Source organism: Crotalus tigris, unplaced genomic scaffold, assembly GCF_016545835.1.
Source record: "Crotalus tigris isolate CLP2741 ecotype Arizona unplaced genomic scaffold, ASM1654583v1 scf7180000017546.9332058, whole genome shotgun sequence".
NCBI classification, from domain to species: Eukaryota; Metazoa; Chordata; class Lepidosauria; order Squamata; family Viperidae; genus Crotalus; species Crotalus tigris.
The window spans coordinates 260001-280000 of NW_024096465.1; the positions used below are offsets into that span (position 1 = coordinate 260001).

The following is a 20000-nucleotide window of genomic DNA, read 5'->3' on the forward strand; positions in this document are numbered from 1 at the left end:
CTTGGTGTCTTCAAAATGACTTTTTTTTTTTTTGGTTGAGATGATCAGCCTGCTGCAATGTCAGGTTCTTGTGATTTTACTGTATATTATTTTTATGTTGCTAAAATGCAAAACAAACTGATCCTTCAATCTTTCCTTGTTAAATTTCCTAGCAGTTCCTTTTCCATACATCATGAGCATCAAATATTATTCACCTATCAACTTCATACAAAGTATTCAAAGAAATTTGGAAACCTGATTGATGTCCAAGTACTTATAAATTCAATGGCTATTTTCCATTCAATTGAAAAGGCCAGGGCACAAAAACATTATGCCCATCAATTATTTTCACGATATTCCTTCCACAACAGTCCACAGCTTAACTGGGCAAAGCCTAAATTCATAGAGAAGGACAAGGAGATAAACAACTGTTTGTCAAAGAGATTAAGACATCTAGCCCACATTAAATTAACATTTAAAAACAAGGAAGAGAAAGCAGGAAAATTGCAAAAAGAGAAAAAGATCCTGTGATTCAAGTCAAGATGCCAGAATCAATCTGGAGACCATTTAGTAGTAAACTTATTTTTAAGATTGGATTATAATTCTTAATTCATGTCCATATTGGAATTAATTGAAATGTATCTACCTTTCTTCCTAAAAGCAGCAATTCAATTTTTCCCCCACAAATAAAAATCAAACCTTTGTGGCACTTTAAAAAAATGTTTTAATTAACTGATACAGTACGAATGGAACAGCTATCCTAACAAGCCAAAAGTATGATACTTTAAATGCAATGTTTTGTAATTGTACATTCTTATTCTTCTGTTAAGGCAATGTGTATATGTATAAAACTTGAGAATAGCAGTTATCTCAATGAGGTATTTCTAACTGGAGAGTTGTTTATGATTTTAAAAAAATCTCTGCAAATACTGATATTGTCAAATCCTGCAGTACAAAATAAAAATGAGAAAGATTTCCCTTTCTTTAGCCCTGATGATAGAATGCTGAAAAGTAAAGGCTTTTCAACTTGGACAAAGAGTATCAACCACCAATGTAGTTTTTCACAGGTAAGATGTTCATAGCTCAATTTAGTTCTGTGGTACAAGCAGGACAAAGAGACTTTTTGAGTTCTTCAGCTCAAAGTGTTGGCAAAGACAGAGAACAAAAGAGAGGACTTCCAGCCATTAAGAAGACAGAAACAAAATCCCAAGTGGCTTTTTTGTTTTATCAAAAAATAGGGTCAAGATTTAGATCTAGGAAGATTTCAATCCAAACTAGAAAAAAAAATATTTTTGCATCAGCCTCTATAGGTCATTCACTAATTGCAGAGAATGAAGCAGCAGCAAGTGTAATGCTGGAGCAGGTTTCCACTTAGGCCAATGAAAGTAAAGCCTTCCAAACAGATGGCAAATGTCCATAACAGCTGCCTGTATGCTGGAGACAGTGTCAGAGGGTGTGCCCTGGAGCTAATCAGTAAACTGAAATTTATCAGCTCTCTAAATTGAAGAAAATCTTACGAAACACTAAATGCTAGAATGTTATTAGCATCCATTCAATAACAATAATGATAGGAGAGACGGGAAGATAAAGAACACAAAACAGTTTATATATTTAATATAATGGTGTATTATATTAAAGGTTTGTTAATAGTTATTAAATGGTTTATTAAACATTACAGTTGGGATTTTTTAAAAAATGAATAGATTTCATTCTGTACTATGCATATATATATATATGCTACAATATGTAGCATAATTAAGAGCTTTCTTTACCATACTCCAAATAAAATTGAATACAAAATGGAGTGGACTTAACCTAGCTGATAAATCCCTAGTTGAGAATGGAGGATTTGTTGCCAGAAACTCAGACTACGATGATATGCTGATGAGGTAATACAGGAGGAGATACAGATACATCTGCAGCCCCATCAACTTGGAATATTATCTGTGTGGTCTCAGATCTCTCTAAAAAAGCAAAGCTGAAAGTGAAAAAAAGTAGTGTTGCTGCCAAGTCACAACATCTGGCAGTAAACCTGGGAATAATGGACTCTTGTAAAGATGCAGTAGTTTAGTCTCACATACATAGCTTTTCAGATCCAATTAATCTATCAATAACATTTCTTAGATTAGACAAACCTGATTGTGGATATTTTTTTTATCAGGGTGATAATTTGGAAAGTGATATAGTGGAGGCCTCTAGTCACTATTTTCCATGTATTAGAAGCATTATATATGTATTATAGAAAGGCCCCAGTGTAAAAATATGCCAGGTTTCAGAAGACCCAGTACCAAAAGTTGACTAGGAATGAATTTTTGTTTGTTTGTTTCTCAGATTCATTGCACCTCAGTAAACATTAACATGAGTTATATGGTAAATCTCATGTGCTCTGCTTATGTCCACTCGGTATCCATGTGAATAAGCCTAACACCGGGAGAATTAACCTAAAAGTGAATTGATTTGCTGGTGAGGCAGTCAACAGAAACAGAAGTTCCAGCTATGCCTCATAAAATTGGAGCAATAATCTAAAACATTGATAGCTATAAATAATCCCAGGGGAATACTTAGTGTCTGGGTTCTAATACCCATTTGAAAGAGACGGGGGTTTCTATCTTTTCCCATATTTCACAGAGGATTGTTTAGACTAAAGACATTCTAGATTATTGGATCCAGATATGACAAGGAAAACTCCAATATCCTTGGTTCTTCTGTCTTATGCAAAGTAAGATGATATAGTTCAGAATAGACCTTCTAGATTTCATTTCCCTGAATATTATTTACCTGTTCCTAGCTTTCTTTCAATTAGCAGTCAAGCAACTGATTTGGATCATTCAAGTTGCCTTCTAGATGTCATCCTGTTTTTCTGAGATTAATTAAGACACACAGTGAGCAAAACAAGAATACTTGTTGGATTTATTCCATCCCAAAAGTAGTGTAGTTCTGGTGGACATTGTTTAATGACCATTCTTTCAGTGATTTTTCAAAACTACAACGTGCTGAACAAATATTCTTTAAAACTAATTCTCTTACTTACAACATCACAGTATTCCCATGTTTATGTGATCATGATCTGGGCGCTCAGCACCCAGCTCACAATTATAATTTTGCAGCTGTCTGCAGTCATGTGATCTCCATTTGCGACCTTCTTTGCCAGCTTCCTACAACAAAATCAATGGGAAAGCCAGCAGAAGGTCGCAAAAGGCAATCATATGATGTCCTTGCTAAACAACAGTGCAGGATTCACTTAACAACTGGGTAGATTATTATTTTTATCTCTCCATCTGCACAAAAGCAGAATCTTTAAGAAGGGCTGTTTCAGAAGCTACCCAAACAGCATATTCTTTCTACTTTCTGGAATCTAGCATTATGTGATATTTTATTAACATATCATTTGTATTAACATGTTCCTTAAATTTTACAATGGAATCAGAAGACTATATCACTTCAGAATATAAAGTGGATCATTTCCTTAAAATATACCTTTCTCAACATTTCACATCTTGAAAATGTGTAAATAATGTGAAACTGAAAGTTAATACCTGAGATTTCCACAGGAAGAGAGAATCTTATGTCCTTGATTATTTCCTTAAAAGATTATTTCTTTTTTAGGAACAGAACCTGACGGATAGGTAGCAATTTATAAAGCTATATGTCAAAACATTTAAATATTATTTAAAGTAACATTATCTCTAGAAGGAGCATTGACACTGCTCATAATAATGCCATTAAAAGTATTTTGAAAAGGGTGCAGGGCCTCTTTTGTGTTGCTGTGATAGATATTTCATTGTTTGGCGATCCCAGAGTTAGAAAGTAAAAGAGCAGTAAAGGAATGGAAAACTCTAAATCAGCTAGGTTTTCTAAGGACAATATTGTATATAATTTGGGGGCATTAATCAGTTCTCTAATTGGTATGCCTGAATTATCCATATTTGCAAATATGTTTTTACTGAATCCATGTTTAGGTGTATAGCAAAACATATAATGGCAGTGAATTTATTCAATACATTTCTACAAACTTTATATAATCATTGGTAACAAAATATCAATAGAAATAGCACTTAGACTTACATAACACTTCATAGTGCTTTACAGCATTCTGTAAGTGGTTTGTAGAGTCAGCATATTGCCCCCAACAATCTGGGTCCTCATTTTTCCAATCTCAGAAGGATGGAAGGCTGAGTCAACCTTGAGCCGGTTGAACTTCTGGCAGTTGGCAGAGTCAGCTTGCAATATTGCCTTCTAATCACTGCATCACCACAGCTCTTGCATATGACTGAGGACTGCTATCATGATATTAGGGATGGGCATTTTACAGCCCATGGATCTCATACCTCCAGATTAAGCTATGGAAATTCAGCTCCTAAGAATTGTTGGCACAATTATTTGCAATTTTTGTCCTTCGAGTGGAGCAAAAGAAATGTGCCATGCCTCCATGAGCCTCAATGCACTTATTTCACAATGTTACATCCCAAAATACCAAGGGGGTGAGGAGTCTCAAAATGTTCAGTCTCGAAACCCAGTGACATTTCTGCAAACACTGAATAGTCAATCTTCTGCAGCTTTCAGGGAAAAACACATCTTGTAGCTCAGTGGTTCTCAACCTTTTTAATGCCGCGACCTCCAACCGGTCGTAAGTAGAGGACTAAACCGGTCGTACGTCAAGGACTAAACTGGTCGTAAGTCAAAGACTACCCAACAGGTCGTAAGTCGAGGACTTTCCCTGCCCGGGAGCGCAGTGCAGGCGTGATGCCGCCCCCTGCGCCGGCCGAGGCGTAGCTGGCAAACGGCAGAGACAGAGCAGGCCGACCACCAGCTGGGCCACCAGCTGGCCCAGCCCAAGGGAGTTAAGGCACCTGCCAGAAAAGGGGAAAAAAATGGCAGACAGCCTTGCTTGGCGACCCCCGTGAAATGGTCGATCGACCCCAAATGGGATTGTGACCCATAGGTTGAGAACCACTGTTCTAGCTGAAAAAAGTTCCCTTTCCTACTCAGATCCAAGTTTACTGTAGAGTCAACAAACTTTGCAAACTTGATTTATTGCATGTTAACTTACATAATGCAGGTTTTTGCAAAGGCAAATTTTCCAATTTTATAAATGATTGAATTCCTGATAAAAAGTATGAAGTGTCCCTAAACTTCTGCAATCAAATTCTGATTTTAATATTCTATTGAACTGGCTTGCTGTAAACCTTTGACTGGTTTAGGACCTGACAGTCACGACTGACACATGCGTAATGTTATTTTGCTATGGAGTAAGAGACTGAAGATAGAAAGCTTAGTCAGGATCAATTTCATTTGATAAAGTTATTTTAATGTTAATTGATAAAGCTTCTTTAATACTAATTGCATCAGCTCTATATTTAGACTCACTTTTCTTTATTCCATTCTATTTGATTGAGCTCTTAGCCTAGGTGAGCTCCCAAGTTATGATTGTAGTCTGATAAACTTTTCAGCAGCTTCATCTGCTGAAAAAGCTACAGAAACACTTCAGGAATTCAGATTTATATTTTCATTACTCTGAGGCTGCTCTTGATGCCTCTTGAGCTTTAGCTTATACAGAATTCAGCAATCCTACTGAATTATACTTTGGTGACATTATATTTTGGTATTAGAACTGACTTCATATGCTTTTCTGAGAACTATTCAAGGTGACAGAGTTTTAATTTATGTAGTTCCAATTGTTACACTGCATTGCAATCTCTTGAGAAAAAAACCTGAAAGCCTTCATTTTCTGAAACAATCCAAAAACCAAAGATTCGCACGTAAGTATTTTTTTGATCCCCATGAAGTTCTGCTAATAATGCCTAAGCTTCCTTTGAAAAAAATATAAGGTCTTCTCCCCCCAAAAATCCCCTGCCTGGCCTTTATAGTTAAATAAATTATTGACACTAGCAAACATTTTGTTTGTTAAAATGTGTAAATTAACAATTTGTTCCAAATCATTATAATGCTGAAATTAACTAGTTATTATTGTGTATTTAGGACTACATCAGTTTTAGATAAATCTGACCTGGTTGCAAACCGCTGGCCCCTCAAAAACTACAGAGATGGTATTGCTGAATTTGCTACTTGCTTTGAATCCTTGAAGCTTACTTGACAATTATAAAAAACATTAAATATGAGAATGCTAGAAACTGATGAAAAATTCTTGCATTATCCCATGAGTTACGAGAATACTCATGTTAGCAATGTTTTTGGGCACTTGACTTCCAATATGATATCTGTAAGTACTTAACTAGTGAATCAACTTCCAATAAACAGATGAGGCAAGTTTTCAAAATCATTATTAGAATGATATGTTCATTCCATCTTAACAATTGTATTACAGGTAGTCCTCGGCTTACAACTATTCATTTCAAAGTTACAATGGCACTGAAAAAAGTAACTTATGACCATTTTTCACACTTATGAACGTTGCTGCATCCCCCATGTCACATGATCAAAATTCAAGTGCTTGGCAACTGGATGTATTTATGACAGTTGCACTGCCCCAGGGTCATGTGATCACCATTTTAATCTTCCCAGACTGACTTCCGACAAGCAGTCATACGTTGAGGACTACTTGTGCAGCAATTATAGCTTTTCAACATATTGCTATAAAAGTTTTTTTAAAAGAAAACTCTGTTTTGGGACATAAACTTATTTGAGCCCTCCTCCCAACTTAACCTTCTTTTTGCTGTGTCCTATGTTAATAGTAATTTTTTTCTCCATTAATTTTGGTCCTATAAAGTCTATCTTTCAATAAATAGAATTTGGTAAGAAAATACATCTAAATAATACTTTAACTGATTAGTTTTGTCGTCTTGAATGAACACTATTGATCCAAGTGACCATTCTGAGCATGGCTTGGATGACATCCTCCAACTGGCCCTTATTATCCTGCTAAATTGGACTATGCCATGGGCTCTTTGAATAAGATAGTCTATTGATCTGAATCAGGGGTGAAAAAATGTCATCCTCCAGATGTTGCTTAATTACACCTTCACTATTGGCCATGCTGAGAAGCATAGTTTAGGAGACATCTGGAAAACCACAGGTTCCTTACTCCCAAACCAGATCAATAAGACTTTATCTATAGCAATAGTTGAGAACACCACAGTATGCTCAAGCAATAAAATAATCCACTAATTTATACACCATTCATTGGTGAAGCTACAATAGAATATTTTTAAACTTGATTTGGCAGACATGGAATTCTTATATGGTTTTAGTTGTCACATACAGGAGGTCTTCAGCTTATGACCACAACTGAGCCCACAATTTTTGTTGCTAAGTGAAACATTTTTAAGTGAATTTTGCCCATTTACAACTTTTTGTGCCACAGTTGTTAAGTGAATTACTGCAGTTAAATTAGTACCATGGTTGTTAAGTGAATCTGGCTTCCCCATTGACTTTCCTCGTCAGAAGATCACAAAAAGTGATCATATGACCCTGGGACATGTCAACCGTCACAAATATGAGTCAGTAGCTAAACACCCAATTTTTGATCGCATAACTATGTGGATATTGCAACAGTCATAAGTGTGAAAAACAGTCATAAGTCACTTTTTTTCAGTGCTGTTGTAAATTTGAACGGCCTCTAAATGAATTGCTGTAAGTAGAGTACTACCTGTATACATGGAAATTCTCAGTGCAATTAAAGGGATATTTATACACTAGTTTCTATCAAATCTTCTAACAAACATGTTTAGAACTTCAGCCATAGATAATCCTTGGCCTTCAAATCAATCACATAGAATAATTTGATCCACCTGCAAAACATATACAGTTTTGCACAATTAGGATCTGTAATCATCATATAAGTAGGTATATCATTTAGTTAGGGAAGGGCAGGAGGTTAATATTCCTATGTATAGCTCTAAAGAAATGGGCTGTACTATTTCTATATTTTAAAAAACCTGCAGAAGTTGCAAGACAAAATATGAAAATATGGCCAGTATGAATGGTTCCATGCCCACTTAGGAATAAATTTGTTCATTGGACAAAATGACAGAGCACTTCCAGTTTTTCTGTGTTGTTTGTGTATTTATATATATATATATGTATCACAATTATTTAATATAACAAAGAAATTATTTGGATTATATCAAAGAACAATAATCCAAAACCAAAAAAGCCACAAGATCAAGATTACTACATAAAGGTAGTCCTTGCTAATGATCTTAAAACAATTTTAATGTTAGAGGAGGCCTAAAACAGAATGAAAGAAAATATTAGCTAAAACTGTAAATGTTCACCTTGTGACATAAAAGTACAGCAAGTTAATATGTACAAAAATATGGCATTTTTAGCGTACATTTCACTATGTATATTTGTCCTTTTATTAATATAACAAGTATTTAAGTCCTATGATACTGAAATATGAATAGTATATCAAAGTAAACAATATGTTCTGTTTTAAACATTAAATAGTCCTAGGTGCTTCCCTAATTGAGATATATTTTAATAATGCAAACCTTAGTTGAGCTTGTCTGTCTTCATATTTGTGGCCTTATTTGGTGACACTCTTCCCATGGGTACTATAGCTAAATATAGAGATTTCTGCTATCCTTTAAAGACTGAATTGCAGCATATTCTTTTATAGATATATTATGAAAAACAGGATTGTTTCCTTTGATTCATCTAAATTTGCAGTTCCTACAATAACATTTCTTTAAATTGTTTTAAATCCATCCCTCTATTCTGATAGAGAAGTATAGCTATCAAGAAAATGCCACAAATTTCAATAATCAAATGCCTACCAGAGGTAATTCATGTATCAAAGCAAAGATGATGAGAGTGAACATGTGATAAATGGAAGTGCTCTCCATTTTTACTACAATATTCAGAAGCTGGAGAAGTACTTTTTAATTACATCCTGCAATTATATGTGCCTCTCCAATTAGCATTATATGAGGAAATTTAATCCAGATTGTCTTTATACAAAGTGAAATATAGAATGTAAACAACAGTAATGTTTAAAGATACCTACAAGCATACTACTATTCCAATGCTTTAAACCAGGTTTCTAATATCAAATATATTTCCTTTTGTAAAAATTAATCAAACAAACAAACAAACCAGAGTGAATAATAATATATCCTATTAATCATGTATCTTATCTCCAATAAATTATAACAAACATCAACAAAAACAAATAAAAAGTTAAAAAAGAAAATAAACCATTAATAAAAGGTCTAATTACATTAATGCTCATAAATACCCATATAAATAAATGAATCATTACTAGACATTAATTGCCAATAAAACTGATGTCAAACATTTCTTGGGGGAAGAATACCGCAAATCAGGAGGCCACCACAGACAAGGTTTCATATCATTATTCAATAGATTTCAGTATTGATAATACAAAATAGTTCTCCCATTGTTTGATACAGGAGAAGTTATTTCTTTAGATAACTGGGCCCAAGTCATTTAGTACATTGTAAATCATTAATAACATTGTATTCAACCCATAAATGAAGAAGAAATGAATAAATGAATGAACAAATGAAAGAATGAATGAATCTTGAAACAATGTTAGTCTCAATGTTAGCATTCTTGTGGTTAAATTTCCAGATACCTTTTCCAAAGCCAGGCTAAGTTCAACCATATTATAAAATCCCTAGCAAGATTATTGGAGTATGAATAAAATATATACATGTAGTAGCTGTACTGGATTAAAGAAGTACATTTTTCCTTCTTGATTTACTCATTTCCAGTAGATGCTATTTACCTAAATCTTGGATCTGACCCACCATCTTATCTAGATTCAGATACGTTTATTAGCCATTATCATCTACTTTACACATGCCTTTTGTGGCTTCAGATGATATAGAAACATGGTTTAGATGTCATGTTACTTCTCTTTCCTAGATTTTTAAATCTTATTTCTTATTGATTTCATATAGATCAAAGATATACAACTTTAACTGGGCCAGAGGCTGTGTTTGGTCTTTAACCAGCATATAAGTGATCGTTTTCTCAAAAATAGAGAATAAGATCAAGATAAAAGTTTAATTTTAATTCAGCCAGATATATTTACATTATTACCCTTCAGTTTTATATTGAATAATTTTTGCGTTATGTTTTGTTAAAAAGTATAATTTGGTAGTAACCTTTGAAAATAGTTGGCCCTAAGTCCAAGGGTTCAAAAAACCTTGCACAACTCTTGAGATATTTAAAGGTTTACTTTTGTCCAGATGAAGTACTGCAATCTCAGGCATGAGATGAAGTGATCTGCATTGGTGTTTAAGTTTTTATTATTTTATAGATTTCATGTATTATTTTTACATAATTAAGGTACTTATTACGAACTTAAATAATTGAGCATAAGTATATGCATGCTGCCTCTTATTTTTCTCCACTGTACATATAAAAGTCTGTATGCTATTACTAATAGTTTGAATGTAACTAAATTATATTCTGCATCCAGTGTAAGGTATTCAAGTACACTCAATTACAATAATATGAGTTAGATGTTCTGTTCTTACATCCTGGCAAACGTTCTGTGTTTATCAAAGTTATGCAGCTATGTTTTTACATTTCTTTTTAAAATTAGAAGCCTTGGTTATATTATTGCCATAGTTTTGTATGCGATATTCACTAACACTTTTTATTTTCTCACATTGTGTTTAATATATTGGGATTATATATATAGATACTCTTTATGTTTTTTCTTCGTTACACATTTCCTTTTTTTAAAAAAATTACCTTTTTTAATTTGATTTTGATTTAATTTTAATTTTGCATTAATTTGATATTTAATTCATTTATATACAATTCACATTATTTTACATTGGTTTGTGTGTTTTATTTGAAAAATGTAAACTATTTTTTGTAAATGCACTCAGATTGTCTTTGGAATTAAATATATTTGGAATACATTGTTTTCTTTTCCATTTTCTTTTATTTGGATTATAATATAAGAAGGACATCAATTTAGTAGCTCTAGAAACTATCCATTGGAAAGGCTTTATTGATATATTATCAGTTTAATTTTTTATTGACTCCACAAAATTATAGGGAAGAAAGTCTATTATATGGAATATGTATGTGCTACATATATATTATATGTGTACAAGTGTGTAATACATGTATAGTGACTGTAAAACACGCCTACCTGCCAATTTTCTTTTCTTTTATATATTAATTTATGCCATCAACCATATGAAAAAAAGAACAAAGATAGAGATCTTGAAATGCAATAAAATGTTTCTAGAACTCATTCTGAAAATAAATTTGTATGTTACTATTTGAAATATTTTTAAAACTCTCCTTTTTTAATTACATTTTTTAAATGTTAATGGATATAATGGCCCGGGGTTGTACATATTAAATACATACAACTGAAATGCTATTTTTTTTCTTTCACAAAATTATTATTTACATTCTAGTATATGACCTATGAGGTGAAATTGATAATTCATTCCCATGCCTTCTTAATATATGTGTTATTAAACTCTTTGAATGGAATATGATCCTATGACTAAATGTCTATGGAGATTCTCACTCGTCCAGGTCAAAAGTGCTTTTTCAAAAAGCAACTGGACTTTTTTTGTTTTTTCCTTGAAGACATTTCACTTCTCATTCAAGAAGCTTCTTCAGTTCTGACTGAATGGTGGGGAAAGGAAGGATTTATATTCCTTGTAGTCATTGAGTCATTTCAGAATGCTGACAACCAGATGACTGCAAGAAATATAAATCCTTCCATTCCCAATATTCAGTCAAAACTGAAGAAGCTTCTCAGATGACAAGTGAAATGTCTTCAAGAAAAAAACAAAGTCCAGTTGCTTTTTGAAAAAGCACCTTTAGGACACCTATAACCAAACGTTTAGAACTGCCATAGTGACATATAGTTTTTACATAACTGTGTTTCTAGCCAGCCCTTTTGTAACTAGTATATTCTAGAGCAGGACTGCTAAATCTTGGCAACTTTAAGCTGCATGGACTTTAATTCCCAGAACTCTGGGAGCTGAAGTCCACACATCTTAAAGTTGCCAAGGTTGAGAAACATTGCTTTTAGAGCAGGGGTCTTCAAACTTTGCTCTTTTATGACTTGCAGACTTCAACTCCCAGAATTACTCAGCCAGCGTGCCTGGCTGAGGAATTCTGGGACTTGAAGTCCGCAAGTCATAAAAGGGCCAAGTTTGAAGACGCCCTGTTTAGAGGTTCCATTGTTCTTTACATGCGCCTTGTAAACACCCCACAGAAGTTTTTAGCCAACCATTATCTGCCATTGGCCTTTCCAGAAGGAAAGTCGGTCCTTCACAGTAGCCCAGAAATGCAATAAACTCTTATCAAACTAAGGAAAGAGTTATCTATCTTCAGGCTGTTAGAGGGAGGTAGAGGGCTTGAAGGATGGGCTTCAAAAACCAAGCAATCCACTTTTTGCTTACATACCACTCCTGATACTTATGGGTTACATGTGAGTTGCAAAGTTCATAAAGAGTTTATACACTGCTCTTAAACCGGGTCAAATTTATACACCTACATTGTGCATATGTTATTATACATGAGTTTAATGGGAGGGGAAGAGGATTAATGGTCTCTTGACAAAAATATTACATTAGAATGAAATGCATATTTCATAGATTTTTTTAAACTCCTGCCATTATTATTTTAATAAATAATTCAAGCTGGCAATCATACCTAATATTATTTCCTCTTCCTATTTTATCCTTCACAACAATCCTGTGAGGTGGGCTGGGCTGAAAGAGAGTGACTGGCCCAAAGTCACCCAGCTGGCTTTCATGCCTAAGGCAGGACTAGAACTCACAGTCTCCTGGTTTCCAGCCTGAAGTTTTTACCATTAGACCAAAATGGTTCTATTTGGTGATTCCTGTAGATTGTTCCTTGCAATGAACAAAGCGTAGCTTTAGGACTTACAGTCTCTTCTTATTCACTGATCCCCATCACTCACATCTTACTCTTCCTCATATGATTTGCATGGAAAATTAAAGGCATAGGCATAAGGCAAAGTTTATTTCATAAATATATAATTCTTTACATATGGTCAACATGAAATGGCAAGGAACTTTCCTTAAATAACATATAGTAGATCCACAAATATTTTTTTTTTATTTAGAGATCTAAGATGGACCAATTTAGGGCAAAGTTATCACCACTAAAATTCTTTCATAATGATGCTAAACACTCTCTTTGTGGAATAATGTTATCTTAGAGCATTGAAAGGATTCAGTTCTGCTCTTGAAAGGATTATTACATCACACCACCCACTCCAAAGAAGTAAATATGCAGACAGCAAAAACACAGTTTCAGTATGTATATATGATTGAGACACATACACACAGACACACACACACACATACACAAATAAACATATATACATGTATATGTATGTGTATACATTTAAATACATACAGTATATATTGAAAATACATTTTCTTTCGTATGTTATATCAATTAAATATAAAGATGTAATCTAAGAATAAATGTATAAGCAAAATAAATTACTTTGCATGCAACTAAATTTTAGTAGGTATTAAGTAGAAACAACTTTTTTTAGGAAGAAGAGGCAAAATTGAAGGCTTTGTTAGTGTTAATTTCCTCAGTTATGGGGCCAGAGAGACAATAATTACGCCATGGTGCAGAAAATTTATCAGTTTCCTCTTTAGCTGATGCTGCCACAATCTGGAGAAGTCGAGCCAGTTGTGATGCAGCGACCAGACTTTGGTCATAGCTACTTGAAAAAATAAAATAAAATAAAGCACTTTCTGATGATAGACAAATGTGTCTTGTTAGCAACAGCCAAAAAGCGCTTGACTTGTACTAATAACAAAAAGGCCATGTTGGTCACCATGGGTCTTAAAGACGAAGCACCCTGTCACTGCCTTGGTTGGGAAATTAGCAAATAATGTTCCTTTTCTTTGATAAATGGATGACAGCTCTCTCTCACCAATCATTTTTTAACATTTTGATGCATGTCTATGATCCCGCCGGAGGAACAGAAAAGTTTACTGGCCCTCAATTTTCAGATGATGAATGGAACACTCTAAATGTGCGATTTCTGTATGAGGTATAGTTCATTTTAAGCACTTCTAGTAAATGGGTGTCACTGATTAGAACAAATAGTCTACTTGTGCAATAGCACAAATGGGATGTCTCATTCTTCTGGTCTCCTCTGAGACAGGAAAGAAGAGGGACAACAATGACCATGTAATACTTACTGGAACCATGGCTCTTTCAACTGAACAATTTTATGCAATCCTAACATCTAATCACTATGCCAGGTTACTAACACGCTTCTTTCTAAGGTTTGTTAGTAGCCTAATTAAATGCTTATTGTGCTAAGAATCTAAAGCCACCTAAAAAGATATTGCTAAAGAGAATGTTTTTTTTTCTGTTTCTGCTTGCTTCCATAAAATGTTTTAGGTTTTATATGTTTGTTAAATTATAAAATGGAAAATCATCAGTTGAAATCGTTTTAAAAATCAAATTAGTACACAGATGTAATCCTATAGGAAGATAATCTTATCTGTCCTACTTTCTTCCTGACAATCGGTACATCTGATAAACGAATGCTTAATCCCGTAAAAAAAGAAGGCTGTTTTATGGATAATGAAAAAAGTGAAATATATATATATATATCTTAAATAGTGTGAAAATATGGCTGCAATTGTTCTTTTAAAAGGCTAGTTCACAAATGTTATCAAATCACTATTTATTGTGTTTCATTAATTATTTTTCACAATAGCAGAGCTCTTCTGTGGTAACAAACCATAATTGAATTTGTACAAGAAATGATCAGATGGTTTGAATTTAACTAAGGCATTAGCATTTAGTTTAGCATAGTAAAAATAGTATGATTTGTGGGAGGCAATTAACAATCATTTGCTTTGTGGATACAAGTAATTTGTTTAAAGAGCACTGACCTATGAGACAGCTAGTTTGTGTTGGCTGTGATGGAAGGGAACTATTGACTCTGAACACAGTGTAACAGCCCCACTGGAAAAAAAAATCACACTGGAATTTACAGAAAAGGTCCTTAAAACACTTGAGATCCTTTCATAAGGTGAAGTGGGTTAAAATGATACAAACTAGCCAAAGTAGAATCAGATACAGATAGGCAAAGTATGGACCCTTCCAAGAAACAGCAATCATCTAGTTACAAAAATAAATTATTTTCCATATTATATTTAGCACATAAAAATTTCTTAGTTGAAAAGTATTACAGACCTAGAAAAATAAATAAATACTTTTTTAAAATGTATTCATTTGTTGTATTGTACAGCTGCCCATCTCACATTAAAGTGGCTCTGGACAGCAAACAACACTTAATTAAAAAATAAATAAATCCATAAAAACACAATTTAAAAAAATCTATTTAAAAGGCAATAAAAACACGGGAGAGTGATATTAATCACTTTTAAGGGAACCATCACAAAAATCTCCTTGGTGTCCTGGGTCCCCTCCCCCGCCCAGGCCTCATGGCATAACCAGATCTTGTGGGACTTGAGGAATGTGAGAGGGTTGTAGCTAATCTCACTTCCAAGAGGAGAAGATTCCCTAAGGCAGGTGCTCTAACAGAGAAGGATCGCCTTTTGGGACCTGCCAAATGTAATCCCATAGCAAATGGAATCTGTAGCATGACTTGTCTGCCAAATTGTTCAAACTCAACATTTAGATCTCTGTCTCTATCTCTGTTGGATTTGCTTTCTCTAAAACACGCTACTTGTATTTAGAGTAGTGTGCTGAAAATTACATCCTGCATTGCTATTACCTTCTCTATTTCAGCAAAAGATAACCAAACTAAGGAGGAGAGAGAGCAAGTAGCCAAGATGAAAACAACTACCTTAAACCAAGCCAGACCTAATTGGCCTGTAGTTGTAATTGAAGTCAATACATTGCTAATATTGTCTTTTGTCTATCAGTAGAAGTTATGAAAAATTCACAGGATTTGAAAACAGTAATTCATTGAACCAAGAAAATGGTAACATGTATACATCCAAGTAAGTTCAGTTTTGTAAAGCTACCTGTGGAATTATTTCCTACACTTTCAGCTGCATGCTTAAAAATACTAACTGTAAAATAATTTCATTTAGGAGCATACAAATTACAATTTTGATATAATCAAATAACATTGCATGGCTTGTAATGTCATTAAAAAGTAATCTGATAAATTTCATGTAAGAACCGCCAATGTCTACTAGCAAATAAAATGATGAATCAACCTTCAGAAATATCCTTAATTTGAATATGCCAGGATTTTATTCTTTCAGGTAAGAGCTATTGTAATTGTCATTAAACAAGCAAGTGATACATGACTTGACAAATATTAAAACAAGTACTACAGTCAATTATTAATTTGCACCATTCTCTTTTAAATGCAGCAAATATCTCATTAATTTAATTTTAGGTGCCCACCAGTTTAGTCTGGAAGGCAATTTACTAACTGGCAATTACATACAGAATGATTGTTAATTCTGCTCCTAAGTGCTAGCTGCTTGAAAACTGTTACATCTCTCTAATTTCTGACCTTCTTACAACAAGGGTGAGGTACATTGGGAATAGCAGAGAAGAGCTGGACATGTCATTTGTGACTCATTCTTTTAATTCACCGTGCTAATCAACTGAACTGCCACAATCTCCCAAGGTAATTGTATCTTTACAATAGTTGAAAGTAGCAGCCTACAAGGCATAGATAGATGGTAGAAGAAACCTTCCTCATCCTTCTGAGAATCAGCACAGCCACCGCTCTACATGTGGCTCATGAAGTCTGGGATTGTGGGGTGCTTTAAATTGGGTGGTTTTATATCAACATACACATATCATTTTAATGCCTCCATTTCTGTACTTTGGAAGCTTCTTTTCCACACTACACCCTTGTTTCGTTCTTCTGCAGCTTTATTACCCTTTGTTCCACCTCATGCTGAGAAGGTTAAATGTTAGAATGCCAAGCCAGACTGCAAGCATGGTGGGATACTGATGAGAACCAGATGCCCTGGAGATTCTACCCCTCCTTCTTATGGGACTACATAATTTTCATATTGTGAAATACAGTGAAGTTTGGCTCAGTTTTCAGGGGTGAGTGTAATTTCCAATGATTATCTCGTTGTCCCCATCAATTTCGGGGCAATACAAATCAGACTGAAGTTTCCAGGTCAGACAGGCTGTGACCTTACCCTTCCTCTTACTTTCTCTAGCCATGTAGTACCTGAGACATGTAATAACTTGTAGCTTTTTTTATTTGTAGGCTTTCAGTAAATTAATTGCAGCCAGAAAGGTTTTAGTAACTTTGATTCCCTGAAATGTCATTCGTTCATATGTCCTATGACTTCTTGGGACAAAGAATACATTGACCAGTATAGTAGTGTGGATTTTAAACAGTGGCAAATTGGGAAAATTGCCATGAAAAAGCTACTAAATAAATTAAATTCATCTACTAAGACTGGATTCTCATTAGTACATGCAATAAAGTCATTGAAACAACTCATTTAGTTTGGAACTTATTAATTTCTGCTTTTAAAACAAAACAGTCTTACACAAATGTACACACACTACATACCCAAACACACACACATACTGCTACTTAAATAGTAACAGGCCTATTACTGAAAAAAATATCAAAATTATTGCATAACAGTCCAGGACTTGTAGTATCACATTTGCAATATTACACTTCCGATCTATGTTAAGTGTGCTGCAGAAATTCTAGTGAAATTCTCTCTCTCTCTCTCTCTCTCTCTCTCTCTCTCTCTCTCTCTCTCTCCCTCCCTCCCTCCCTCCCTCCCTCCCTCTCTCTCTGTCTCTCTCTCTCTCTCTCTCTCTCTCTCTCTCTCTGTTTAATTATGTTGTCAACTTAACTATTTAAAAGATAACAGCTAGATTACTTATGTAACTATGTTGTAATTAACCAACACATAACAGCTAGGTTAAAAAGAACTAAATAAATGCATTATGATTTATCTCTATGGAACTTTTTCAATAATGTACTGCTGCTATTTTGTCATGAGATTGCTGGAAGGCTTTCAGGTAACTTATTATTATTTATTATTTATTTTGACAGATGCAATACATATGCTTTTGAACTCTAATGCTCAGTCACTTCAGAACATCAGAATGAAACTTTTTAGAAATTTAGGATTTAACTAGAAGCTATGCACAGATATTTGTTTCTAACCAGACAAATGGCAAAATGCTCCACCCTTTTGTGCTTGCAGAATGAAATCACATGGAACTATGGAAGAAGCAAAATTTGCATCAAAAAGTCATTCTCCATAGTAATTTCTTGTTCCTTTCATGTAGACACCTATATGTATGATTGAGGTTAAAACATCAGCCATGAGTTTTAAGATGTCCACAAGAAAGACACTTATTACTTAGACAACCATTTAGCTTTATATATACTTTTACCCATGATTTCTTTTAAAGTCCAATGTGCAATCTTGTTAAAACAACAACCACAGGAATATTTTGTTTTAAATATGTATAAGGGAATTTCAATGTTATAAGTAATGTTTATATGTGTGTTTTTGAGGGTGTTTATAAAGAATGATGGATAAATTTTAAATAATGTAAGTATGACATTAGAAAATGTTCAGAGTATTTTATAATGTGTCTAATGATTGTAATCATAATTTTTTTTGCTTTTTATATATTGGTCTTAAAGTATTTTATAATTTGTTTAATTATTGTAATTAATTGTTTATGGTATACAGTGTTTAAATTTTTTTTTCTTTTAAGTTGTAACTAAGCCTGTATTCAGCTCTGGGAAGGTTGGGGGAGGGTTGGAGTGGGTTGGGAGGATTTGGGGAGGGGAATCTCTTTTTTTTTGTAAAATTTTAAAAAAAATTCAATAAAAAACAACAACAACAACAACAACCACAATCATTTTATAATTAATTCCAAATCTGTTCAAATGAGACAGCTAGGGTAAAAAGTGCTATTTCAGTATGTATTCAAACTTAGTATTAGTTTAAGATGTATGCATTATCGCTAATCTATCATGTATTTTTATTTGTCTGTTTTTATTCTAGTCCTACCCTTTATACTATTAAATTATTTTTAATGAGTCTACCAACACTTTACAGGCATCATACTGTACATACGATAAATACAGTAAATCAGCTGAGTTCTTTCCCTGGGATTATGCATCCCCCAAAAATATGTATTTGGTTTAGAGATGGGGCTATCCACATGCTACTATTGATGCCAAAGACTATTTTTATTTTCATATCTGGTACCCTAAAGAATATCCAACATGGCATCATCATAATCAATTATTACTTCCTTTACTTTGGATATGTGTTCATCACATATGTCATTGATGCTCTTTTTATAGATTTTTATCTAATTCTTTATTTAAGAGTTCTAATGAAATATTTAGAAATGGTTTTTGAGAAAATCCATTTCTCAATTCTGCCCAACTCTGATTTACTTTTTGAAAACTTAAACACAATTTAAATACGCATTAGCTAACATAATGCAGAAGACTTCTCTTTTTTCCACTATATAAATTCTCTCTCTCTCTCTCTCTCTCTCACACACACACACACATACACACAGAGAGAGTACATTTAAATTTGCTCATAAACCTCTTACACTGGGATAAATCTCTCAGAGACAGTTCAATTAATCTGGATCAAGTGACTGGATAATTTAAAATATGAAAGTGACACTTTTTTCCTCATATTTCCAACTCTACTGGAAATATATTTTAAGTTTTATATACTCAGATATAATATTTCCCATGGCTATAAAAACCTTGCCATTAAAAAACTTTCTCCCACACATAGACTACACACATACATACTCACGCACAATTTACATACTGTATGATCAGTATGACTTGTAAACCATTGTGTTCATTCTTGATTACATATTCCTCCTGACAAAATTGTCAGTAAAACGATTATTACAATTTATGACTACATTTGGCTTTTTTAACTAGTATGTTCCTTGGATTTCTTTTTTAGATACAAAAAGATTATGTATTTGCAAAATTCAAATTTGTTTCTGTTTTCATTACATGTTACAGTAATGCTCATTCATAGTAATTACTGCAACCACAATTGGTTCCTACA

The 20000-nt window shown here is 33.7% G+C and overlaps 1 protein-coding gene across 7 annotated transcripts in view; it reads right to left on the reverse strand.

Annotated features, from left to right (window-relative positions):
* Window positions 1–20000, reverse strand: part of EBF3 (EBF transcription factor 3) — a 196968-nt gene that overhangs the window by 31904 nt on the left and 145064 nt on the right. The window lies entirely within an intron of this gene.